This window comes from Pinus tabuliformis, chromosome X, assembly GCF_031772625.1.
Source record: "Pinus tabuliformis cultivar Carrire ecotype Pingquan chromosome X, CPIR1, whole genome shotgun sequence".
NCBI classification, from domain to species: Eukaryota; Viridiplantae; Streptophyta; class Pinopsida; order Pinales; family Pinaceae; genus Pinus; species Pinus tabuliformis.
In genome coordinates, this window is record NC_142308.1 from 1,081,175,234 (window position 1) to 1,081,188,275 (window position 13,042).

The following is a 13,042-nucleotide window of genomic DNA, read 5'->3' on the forward strand; positions in this document are numbered from 1 at the left end:
GAGATTGCCCTCTTAGTAAAGAAGACAATAAAGGAGAAACTAGAACTGTGAAGGACACTGAAAGCTTTCAGAAAGTGGTTAGAAAAGGAAAAGGGGGCAAAAAAGGATCAAGGCAACAACGTAGCGATGGGCAGAAGAACAGCATGAATAGGTTTCAAATACTGGAAGAAAAGGAAGAAACAACAAGTGAAGACCAAGCAATGGAGAACGGACCTAAGGAAAAAGAGATGGAGGAAAACTGCAATATAACACAAGAGACTAGTAACAGGAAAGAAACCATGAATAGTGAGGCTGAAGCAGAAATGGACATGGAAATGACCCAAAGTGAAACAGATCTAGAAGAGCATGAATTACAAGAAATTCTAGAAAAGGAACATCTAGATCTAGAAGGGTTCTTGATGCAGGGAACCACGGGAGGGTTGGATTCACTACCCCAAGAGGACTACAACAGAATACAGCAGTTGTTTTTATGGAAGACTCAAGAAGGAGAGTTAGAAACAGGAACAATCACTGACAAACTGGAAAACAAAGGAGTGAAAACAATGAAACCATCCCTTGGAATACCTCCCAGAAAAATGGGTAAGAAGAGAGGCTGGAAAAAGTAGAAGGAACTACTGATGGAGTGCGGAAAGCTAATGATAGCTTCGGGTAAGATGAAAGAACTAACCAGTTACTCCTTTAGAAGTCTTTAATAATGAAATTTACATCTGGAATTAATCAGAGGTCTAGTTAGTAGAAGAAAACAAAGATTGCTTAGTCATAGAATGAAACAAGATATGCCGGACATGATTTTCATACAGGAAACGAAATGTTCCATTCAGAAAATAAGACTCATCCATAGTAAATGGCTCATTAAATACGAGTTTCTAGAGGTGAAAGCGGAAAACACAGCGGGGGGTATTCTTACTCTTTGGAATCCCCAAAGGATTAGCATCATGGATGCAGAGGCATCAAGAAATTATCTTTCAGTGGTCATTCAACCTGTCGGGGTTTTGGAAACCTTTCTGGCTACAAATGTTTATGGTCCTCAAAAACTAGAGGATAAACTCAAATTATTAGAAGCCCTTAGTGATCTCCGAAGCAAACATAATGGAATGCCTTGGATCTTGGGTGGAGATTTTAACATGATCAAATCTCTCTCAGAAAAAAAAGGAGGTACCAGAGTGCTTAATAAAGACTCCTTAGTGTTTCAATCATTTTCAAACAATATGAATTTGGTTGAGTCAGATTCAAGCAGAGGCCTTTTTACATGGAACAATAAAAGAGGGGGAGAGGCGCTGGTAGCGTTTAAGTTAGACATGTTCATGATATCGAAGGATTTAATGGTTCTAAATAATGAACTTACAGCCAGAGTGCTTCCTTTTGGAGTTTCAGACCATTGGCCAGTTCAATTGGAAATCAAGGGTATTGATGCTCCCAGGAATAGACCCTTCAGAATTGAAAACATTTGGCCCTCCCACCTGGATTTCGTCAGTAATATTGAAAAATGGTGGGCAGAAGACTTGCAAATACAAGGATCTAGGATGTACATTCTTCATAAAAGATTAAGGCACATTAAGTTTAGACTAAAGGAATGGAACCAAAAGGATTTTGGTAACATTTTTGAGGAAAAGCAATTAGTGGAAATTAAAATCCAAGAACTCAACAAGGCTCTGATTAACGATGGTTTTGACAAAGCCAAAAGTGAGCAGGCTGATAAATACCATCTAGTTTGGGAAAATTTATGCAAACAAGAGGAAGTATTTTGGAGACAGAAATCCAGAATTCAATGGCTCAAGGAAGGAGAACGGAACACCAGATTTTTTCATAGATCCACCATGGCCAACAGAGCTCACAACAGAATCTCCATGATTAAAAATGAGAGAGGGGAAATTCAAACCACTCACAAAGATATTGAAGCCGTGCTGGTCCAACATTTCAGGAACATCACTAGGGAAAACACTCCAGATAGGGATCAGCCCATAAGGGGAATCACAAGGCATATCCCCAAATTGGTGTCCAGAGAGGACAATTTTAACCTCAATAAACCAGTTGAGGAGGAGGAGGTCAGCGAGGTTCTCAAAGAAATGAAGAATGGAAAAGCACCAGGTCCCGATGGTTTCAATGTTGATTTTTTTAAAGCGTGTTGGTACATTGTTAAAGAGGACATTGTGAATGTTGTCAAGGATTCCAGGAGAAGTAAGATTATCTTGAAAGCTCTCAACACCTCCTTTCTTTCCCTCATTCCCAAATAGGATAGCGCTCAAGCCGCAGACAAGTATAGACCTATCACCTTATGTAATGTGGTCTACAAGGTAATATCCAAAGTAGTGGCTAATAGATTCAAACCTCTCCTACCCTCGCTAGTGTCTGAGGAACAATCAAGCTATGTGGAGGGAAGACATATTCTAGATAACATTATTCAAGCACATGAGGTGGTGCACACGCTTACCAGCAAAAAACAGGCAGGGATGTTAATTCAACTGGACATTGCTAAAGCATATGAAAAAGTGAATTGGAATTATATCAAGAAGGTTCTCCACGCCTTTGGGTTCGACCATAACTGGGTTAGATGGGTTATGGCGGTGGTGTCCTCCTCCAGCTTTTCCATTTTGGTCAATGGATCCCCCTCGGAAATCTTTAGTCCCTCTAGAGACCTCAGGCAGGGAGACCCTCTTTCTCCCTTCCTATTTATTCTTATGATGGAAGGGCTCAGGCGATCCATTAAGCAAGCCAAAGATATAGGTAAGATTAGGGGTCTTCAAATTTCCAAGAACGGTTTTGTGCTAACTCATCAACAATTTGTGGATGACACCTTATTGCAAGGTGTTCCTACAGTCAAAGAAGCTTTGGCCTACAGACAAATTCTAAAAGATTTTTCCCTAGCATCTGGTATGGAAGCCAACCTCTCTAAATAAAAAATCTTCTTCTTTAGCACTAACATTTCCATTCAAAGAAATATCTCAAGAATTCTTGGATTCCAATGTGACTCCCTCCCCTCTAAATATTTAGGAATTCCTCTTACTGCCAGACCCATGCATAAGAGTATTTGGGAACCGGTCCTTAATAAGATGCAGGATAAAGTAAAAAATTGGACCTTCCAGGCCTTGAACCTGGCCAGAAGGTTAGTTCTGACTAAGGTTGTTCTCCAATCCATCCCTGTTTATATGTTATCAGCTCTCCCAGCCCCAAAAGGTGTCTTAGAGCAAATCAGAGACATTCAGAGAGACTTCCTATGGGGAAAGGAGGAAACTAGAAAGAAATGGGCCCTGGTTTCCTGGGATAAGGTTTGCAAGCCCAAAAGTCAGGGGGGCCTTGGCCTGGATGATCAAGAGATTCTTTGTAAAGCTCTAGGAGCCAAAATTTGGTGGAGATGGGTGCAGGAGCCAAAAGCACAGTGGGCCAGGATATGGAAAGAGAAATATGCCAACTTGTCGCACAATAATGACCTCATAAGAATGTCTGGAATTATAAAAGGTTCCTATATATGGAATGGAGCCTGGGAGAACAGAAGTCTCATTCAAAATAATAGTTTCTGGGAGATTAGAGCAGGAGATATTGCTCTTTTTTGGGAGGACAAATGGCAACAAGAACCAACATTGTTAACTGAGAATTTTGTTTGCCTCAAGCAGAAAATAGATCCCCAAGGATTAATAAGAGTTCAGGATTTTTGGGTTCTCACGCATACCTCTGAAAAATGGAGAAACTAGAGACACATTGATTAAGGAGAGGATAACCCCCTCAAAATAAAAGCAGTGGCTCTTGGGGATTTGCTCAAGCAAAGGATGATCTTAAAAACAGAAGGGCAGGATCAATTAAGATGGGGTAACAACAAGCGAGGAGCCTTTAATCTCAAGGAAGCTAAGGGTTTTCTACTAGGGCTGAATTACAGTGTTCTAGACAAGGCCTAGAAGCATCTTTGGAAGCAGCAAGGATGGATGAAGATCAAGGTTTTCATGTGGTTGGTTCATCACAAGAAAATATTGACTTGGGAAAATATTAGAAAAAGGGGAATTATGGGACCCTCCAGATGTCAGCTCTGTGAGGAATAGGAAGAGACATCGGAACATATTCTCAATAGTTTCTCTTATACTTCTTGGCTGTGGGAGTCGTTCCCTTCAATTTTGCAGCAGTCTAATGAGGACAGAGGAAGTATCACAAATACCCTAAATCACTGGAGAAAAAATTTCAATAAAAACAAAGCCCTCAATTTGGGCTAGGCCTTCACACCTGGCTTTATCATCTGGAACGTTTGGAAAGAAAGAAATAAAAGAATTTTCAAGCATGGTAAGTCCTCAGCACAACTCCTTCTTGACCTTATCTTGAAACAAATCAGAGAAACAATCAGATCTACTATAAGCAATATCCCCTCGAACCCGCCCACGGAAGAAGAGCAGAGAATTATCAGGCAACTGGGAATGCTAGAGATAACTCCTCAAGATAGAAACAAAAAGGATAAAACCAGGGTTACGGAGAAGGACTACTGGCAACCCCTCCGAAAGGCTTTCTAAAATACAACATTGATGGTGTCTCTAAAGGAAATCTGGGAAATGCAGGATATGGAGGAGTTTTAAGGGATGATGAGGGAAATATTATATTTATCTTCCACTACCATTTAGGTAGAGCTACTAATAACATGGTGGAAGTGATGGCGTTGGAACAGAGTCTAGAGTCTCTATCTCAAAATCATCACTCTAATGTAATTGTGGAAGCAGACTCTGAGATTACCATCAACGCAACAAAAAGAATCAGTGGTGGTTCCAAGCCGGAGAGAGTCTCGAAACATTGGAAACTTATCCAGGTTTATCAAAGAATACAAATGCATCTAAGGGGCCTTCGAACCATCAGTTTCAACCACGTTTGACGTGAGGCCAATAAACTGGCTGATTTACTGGCCAATCAAGGTGTGAACAGTGTTGAAGGTGGAATGGCCAAGAAGTGGCAAGAAATTCCTCCAAGTCGTGTAAAGGCTATTTGGGAAGAACAAGCTAAGGAGGACAGGGAGGTCGCCCGATATCGTGCCAGGTGGAATCCTACGATTGGATGAAATGGGGGATTCCTCCTCAGTCCAGCAGATGAACAGTGTTGAATATGGAATGGCCAAGAAGTGGCAAGAAATTCCTCCAAGTCATGTAAAGGCTATTTGGGAAGAACAAGCTAAGGAGGATAGGGAGGTCGCCCGATATCGTGCCAGGTGGAATCCTACGATTGGATGACAATGGGGGATTCCTTCTCAGTCCAGCAGGTAGAACCTGAGAAGCAGATAGTCATGTTTGAACTCATCTCCTCATGGAGCTTCTCGACCAGGTCTCCCTGGTTTTTGGTGGCCCCCTGGCGGATTTATTTCCTTTTTAATTTTGGGATCAGTCTCAGGTTCGAGGGAACGCCTTTAAACTTTCCAAGGTTACAGGTTCAGAAGAGGGAGATTATCAGGCGCAAGAAGAACCCTGGTTTATTGGCCAGCCGATTTGTTATGAACTTGAGGGCCAGTACATGAAACCACCTCACAGGCGGTTTCGAAGATTTCGCAGCGATTCCAGTCAAGCTTCAACACATGGTATGGGAGTGTACCAAATACCACCTCTTATCGCACATTAACGCCTGTTCAAGTTGGCCAGTGTGATATCACTCTCACCCGTAGATTTTGGTCGACAGCGATCAACGGTTGGATTTGTTCATGCATCTTGGTGGGGCAGTGTCGCTTATCTCCGGGGTTTTTTGAGTTATGCGATTTCCCCTCAGCTGTAGATCTTCCTTCTTCTTATGGATGTTCCAGATTGCCCGAACCTTTCAGAGTATGGGGTGGCGGGAAGTTTGCAGGTTTTTACTTGCGTTTGAGTTTTTTGTTGTAAGGTTGAAGGTTTAGCCCTTAATGTCTGGGGCTTTCTTTCTTTTCTCTGTCCATGGCGTCGAGTAGACGTTTGTAAAAAGTGTACTCTAGTTTTTGCTTATTGAAATAGAAGGATCCACACGTGCTTTAGCAAAAAAAAAAATATAATTTTAATGATGGTTTATATTGGTTAGATATTTATGTTATGTTAAAGTTTAAACACTTCATTTTAGACAAGAAAATAATTATTTCTTCATTTTAAGAAAAGAAATTCTTCATTTGCATATGTGACCTAAAGTAATTGCATTGCTGGACTATAATAATAAATAGAACTCAATGAATTATGAGTTATAATGAGTTGTCATTAACGGGTTATTAGATATAGTTATTCATTCTTTTTTTTTTAAATTGTTGTCATAAAAAATTATCTACTTTAGACATATTAGATTTCTTAATTTTTTTTTTAAGAGGAACTCAAAAAATTTGGGGTTTATGGTTTGTATTTCTCTCTTTAAACCGAGTCGCAAACAAGGGGATTTGAACCTTGGATCTCTCAGATTTCACATTAATTCAATCACCAATTGAGATGCCCAAAGACTAAATTTCTTAAAATATAATTAAAAAATGTGTAAAAAAATAAAAATAAAAATAAATTTATAAATTTGTTTTTATTAGACAAATTAAATGGAACTAAGCTGGTTAGGGTGGTGTGCACTTAAAAAAAAATTGAATTTAATAACATTTATGAAAAAAATGAATTTAATAATATTAATGAGAAGGTGTTTAGTTGAGAAGAATTTGATTTTCATCTTTTTCATATACAATTTAAAATATGATAATTGAATCTTTATCTTGAGCAATATATTTCTATCTAGCTAACTCGTCCAACTAGATTGAATTTCATCAATTTGATAATTGGATCTTCGTTCTCAGTTAATAGAACAAACTCATCTAATTGAATTGAATGGTCACCCTCAATTAAAAGAGAAATTTATTTATGTCCATAAAACTCAATCAACTAAATTATATTCATCCTCAATTAAAAGAAGAATTTATTTTTTCCCATCAAACACATCCAACTCTCTTTTTTTAATTAGTGATTTATTCTTCACCAACTACTATTATTTTTAAATGTTGTATTGAAACATATAATGGTGTGGATTTTTATCTACCATTTATCATAATATAATTCCAGTTGAATTTAAAATAACAATTACCGTGCAAACATTTTTTATAACCAATCCAATTTGAATAAAAGGATAAGCTCCCAACTTATTAACTATTATGAAAAAACTACTCCTCAAATGCTAATCATATTTTTGCATTCAATAGAACACATGTAATTTTATGTACTTTCAAGACTAACAACCAGAACCTTCATGATTTCTCTGAATGAGCGTTAAGAGATGAGCATGCTTTTTAGTAGTGTCAGCGAACTCTACTCTTGTGGAAGGTAATTGGGATTGTATCTCCGCCTTTGTGGAATCTAACTGTGACTGTAGCTCTACTATTTGTCTTTTAAGATCATTGATTACACCTACACAACCATGTGAAGGATCTCGTAATCTTTTTCTTGCATCGTACACCATGTTGCTTACTGTCTCACCTCGTTACTCTGTGGGAAGATCATATAACACCATAACAAATTATTAGTTAAATAGAAAAATTGGTGGAGAGTTGCAAGCAGTTAGGCATTTTGTGCTTGTATTGAAAAGCAAATCTGATTTTAAAAACACAAATCAAAATTAAGGAACCTTATATATATATATATATATATATATATATATATATATATATATATATATATATATATATATATATATTCTATTACCCTACATCTATCAATAATTTTGTACTTCAACTGTCCCTGACTAATTTTGCATTTCAGTTATCCCCTATTTTGTTTCTTTCGAGCAAATTTGATAGCATGGCCATTTCCGAACACTATGTGTATGCAAAGAAACTTCTTGTGATCGTTCGCCGGAAAATATGGAGCGAGCAAGCACCTCTCTGAACATTTCTCTCTGTTGCTCTTGCAAGCGGTGCATGGAAATGTCAATGGCATCCTTGGCTTCCCAATATGGATTTAGGGTAGTGTGAGTTTTCATTATCTTCTTATCCGTATATTATTAGAGATTCATGGCGATGATGTTATCAGCTGTGGGAGAAATATCAAATAGGCCCTCATTCCTTGGCTCTAGAATATGGCGTAGACAACCCATGATAACCCCAATACGCACTGTCTCCATCTCCATCTCGAAATCCCCCCAACATCCCATAATTTCACTTATTACTGAATTTTCTTCTCACCCACGAAAGAAGGAAACCACCTACCATGTTAAATTGAGGCCAAAGAAGCACCATCCCTACAACAAGAATAGGGAAGCCCCCACCAAATACCCTGAGGCCCTTCCTAGCCCACCCCCTCAAACCATCAGTCGCAGTAGTTGTTGCTTCACCTGACAATACAGAAAAAGAAAAAGGAGTGTAACAAGAAGCTCTTCCTGCACTTGCAACTCCAACTCTTGTTGTGGTTGATACACTCCAAAGTGGTGTACAATAACTACCTTTCACTACAATATTCTCCACTGATAATCCAAGGACTTAACTACCTTTTAGTGAAATATTCACCACCGATAATCAAATGATTGAACATGATTAGATTGTCTAACAATTAATTGAATGATGCAAAATAGAACATACTGGCACATGAGGGGAGTTCTTCTTAGAGGGAATGCCTTACGATGTAATTACTTTGGGAAGACAATCGTACAGGATACCAGAGGTAGCTCCAACAACTTTCATTTATTTGATCTTTTCTAAGAAATGCAGTAAGGTCATCTCCAAGAATGGGAAATTTGTCTTATTCCTAATTCACTCTAAAAGTAAGGAGAAGATTATGGCCACATCCATGGTATGCAAACAGAGCCCCTCCGTGATAGCAGAAGAAAGTGGATAAGGTCATGGAAGAATACAAAGACATATCCTCCTTGCCCACGAGGGTACCTTTGCACTATCAAGTAAATACTTTAATCAATCTAAGCCCCAGTGCACCTATATCCAATGGACCAATCTACAATTTCTCCCTTCTAGAAAATGAGGAATTCAAGCACCAGATCTAATAGATACTCCAAAAACGGCACATCTGACCGATTTCCTCTCCCTATGGAATCCCAATTGTACTTTTACAGAAGAAATATGGGACCTGGAAACCCTGCATTGGTTACCAGACTCTAAACAAAATCACAATCAGGAATTGGTACCTAATTCCCTAGATTGACGACCTTCTTTACCAGCTCAAGGTGGGCAATTACTTTAGTAAGATTGATTTGAAGTCAAATTACCACCGAGTTCTAATAGAATAAAATGATATATGGAAGATTACTTTCATGTCTAAAGACAACCTTTTTGAATGGTTGGTCATGCCCTTTGGTTTGATGAATTCCCCGATAACTTTCATGAGGTTGATGGATGGAATCTTACAACCTTTCACCATGTAAATGTACATCTGGATGATATCCTAATATTCATAACACTTGCAGCATATTCAATATGACCTTCACACTATGTGGCAACACAAGTTATGTGCTAACTTGAAAAAATGCTCCTTTAGCATGAACAAGGTCTAATACCTAGGTTATATTATTAGTGAACAAGGTGTGCATGTGGATCCAACCAATATGCAAGTCATTCAAGATTGGCTAGCCTCGACGACTCTAACAGAGCTTCGAAGATTCTTAGGCCTTGCTAAATTCTATCAAAGATTCGTGTTGGGATTATCTTATATCAGTCGGCCCTTAAGTCAAATGGCCAAGGGAGGAACAAAAGCCAATTTTTTTTTGTTTGAGTCACAACGTAATGAATTCAATGATTTGAGACACCACATGTTCTCTACGCCATTCCTCACCCTGCCAAACCTACAACAGTCATTTGAGATTGAGACAGATGCCTCTAATTATGTTATTAGTGTAATCTTCATTGATCAAGGAGATCCATGGCCTATCATAGCAAAACACTCTCTGATACTATCTAAAGACACCCCACTTATGATAAGGATATTTACTCCATCGTGTATGCCCGATGACAAAGGAAGAATTATATTCTAGGGAAGGAGAAAATTATCCACACCGATCATAAGAATATACAATTTATACAGACATAAGGGAAGTTACATAATGTATGCCATCATAAATGGTCCACATACCTACAACAATTACATTTGAGCATCAAATACAAAAAGGGTAGCACCAATCATGTCACAAACTACCTTAGTCGGCCCCTAGTTGTGGCACTAACCATTGTTATTAACTCTTGTGGGAATGAGACCTCTAGGTGGCTGCAGTTATACAACAATGACTCAAAATTCACTACCACATACCAAATGTTTATGGCGGGAAAGCAAGTTATAGACTTCCAACTCTAGGATGCATAGTTGTCCTACCTGGGACACCTTTGTGTTCCTTCAACCAAATGTACCAAACTGATCTGAGAGGCACATTACAGTTGGGTGGTAGGGCAGGTTGGTGTGGAGAAGACAATGGTTGTAACACCCCCTCCTCCCAGGTTCACCCAAGAAATCGGCAAGCCGGGGCAAACATGTGATGAGAGAGGTCACTATAAATGATTAAATCTCCTTGGTAGCTTTAAGGAAATGGAATCGAAAAAACACATCAAACAAACCCATCCACATTAGCAACAACACCCCTAGGATAAATGTCAGCCACTCAGACATCCTGCCCCTGGGTCCCACTGAAGTTTTAAGCTTTTTAACCCAAAGTCACTCGCATGCTATAGGCAAGACAATGACCAACAACCAAAAGTCACTCTCATAGGCCTATGTGCCAGTGACTATGGACTTTTCTCAGCATACCTGTGCTAGAGACCCTGAGGTTTGAGCCACTTTTCTAGCCTAGAATCTCAGCCTCTGCCCGGAACTTTTTACAACCTCCAGAATCAATCAAAGACATGATAACAATGTTGATAAATCAAAATCAACGTCGAGACTAGGCTTGGTCATCCCTAACCGAGACTGACATTATATCAAACACTTGACACCAATGCAACCTACATGTCTAGGATACAAGACAGTGTTGGCATTATGATGCATGTGTTGTACTTGATGGCAACCCACTCGTAGAAGAACAACTCACTTATATATAACCAGATGAATCTACAGAAGAGATATCAGATGTGACAGAATACATGGGATGCAGGACAGCTCAAAGGAATGAGTTCAGATGTAATGAATAATGACAACTCATTAAGATGACAGTTCTCAGTATGACAAGTTAGCTTTTCCATCAAGTCCAAAGGGGGAGATTGTTGGCATTATGATACAAGTGTTGTCCTTGATGGCATCTTACTAAGATGATAGATCACAGTTCAGGCTCACAGAATGAAGAAAAAGAGATATACGCAGGTTACCCTTGATAAAGCCGCATATACACGTGGGTTAGCCGACCAAAAGATGCGTATACGTATACATGCACTTTCATGCAAGGGAAGGCGCGTACATTGGGTTTTGGTCCATGGTATTTAGTCTTTGTTATTTGGGCCTATGGTTTTGGACCATGGTATCTCGTCCGAAGTGTTGAACCCAGATATTGGGTCCATGGTATTGATTCTTTATGGTTTTGGACCATGGTATTGAGTAAGGCCTAAGACTATAAAAGGAGGAGAAGATAATTAGGCAAATGTACTGAGAAAGTCTTGAATATCTGATGAAGTATGAGATCCAGTATGCAAGTTATGAGTTCATGATGCTTTGCTTGATCTGAGCTAAGGAGGAATCTCACCGGTTGATGGAGAACAAGATCTAAGGATAGATCAGGATCAAATGGTTTGGAATGAATCATCTCTATATGGTTTGATTATGCTTATTCTAGATCTGTATACTGACACATGTAATATTCTGATCTGGGTATAACTTAAGATTGAAATAGCTACAACTCATGAATGAATATTTACAGATGTATACGCTGGTTGACTTTGAAAAAAGTGCGTACATACGCAGGTTATATACATCTGTGTAGCGTATACCATATACACTTTGATATTTGAAGTTATAGGTGGTTCTGGTAGTTGATGCAAAGTCTGAGTTCTAGTGACTGTTTACTGGTGTCAGATTAGTTGATTATGTTTAGCTTCAGTATTGATGGATGAGATCTATAATGGATTAGGATCATAATGACTTATCTTTATGTGATCTGATGGACTAGATCTGGTTGCTAACATGCGTATTATCCTTGTATATGTAATGATCTGGTTATGTCTGAAGTCAGGAAGTGCAGCGAAGACATAAGTAAGTAATTAATGACATATACGCTAGTTCGCTTTGGTGAAGTTGCGTATACACGTTGGTTCAGCTCTTCCAAGTAGCGTATGCACTCTGATGCATGATTTTTGATGATACAGTTAGATTTGAACATTGTTGCAAAGCTCTGTGTTCTGCTCTATGTTCTGGTGATTACAGTTTGTTGACAGGGTTTCAGTGATTCAGTATTGGGTGATTCAGAGATCGATGATGCTAATGTTGATTGATTGTGTGCTTCAATTATATTGATGGGTCCAGTATGAAAATTGGATGAAACGTGGCCTTCAAATTATGATGATGTGTTCCATGAGTATCCAGTCCGAAAATTTATGAAACGTGGTACCTAGAGGAAGAAAGAGAAGGTTGTAGCCTTCTGTAGGTCGGCATCTACGTACTAGTACATCAGCTAGTACAAGAGCTAAGGGGGTGGTAGCTCCCTTCCAGTAGCAGCTGGAAAACGAGTGAAGGTTGGAGCATTCAGTAAGCTGGCACCTACGTACTAGTAAAAGGATCGGCTAGTACAAGAGCTAAGGGAGTTGCATCTCCCTTCCATGAGAAGCTAGAGAACGAGAGAAGGTTGTAGCCTTCTGCAGGTAGAAGCCTGTGTACTGGTATAAGAATGCACTTGTACAGAAATATTGTAAAAAGAAGTTTCTTATTAAAAGAAGATAGAGACGACTTGTAGCAGGTGGTTTTCACCCACATTGGGTTTCCACCTTATATCATGGTGTTCATGTGTGCTTCTTGTGTGTGATGATCTGTTTTGTTTTACAACTCCTGTTTACTGTTCATATGATTAATAATGTTCTGATGCACTCATTAAGGATCAACTAACTAAATCATAAGTTTACTGGATATACGCTTGTTACATTAAACATAGTTGCGTATACATGCGGTTTGCCTTAACTGAAGTAGCGTAT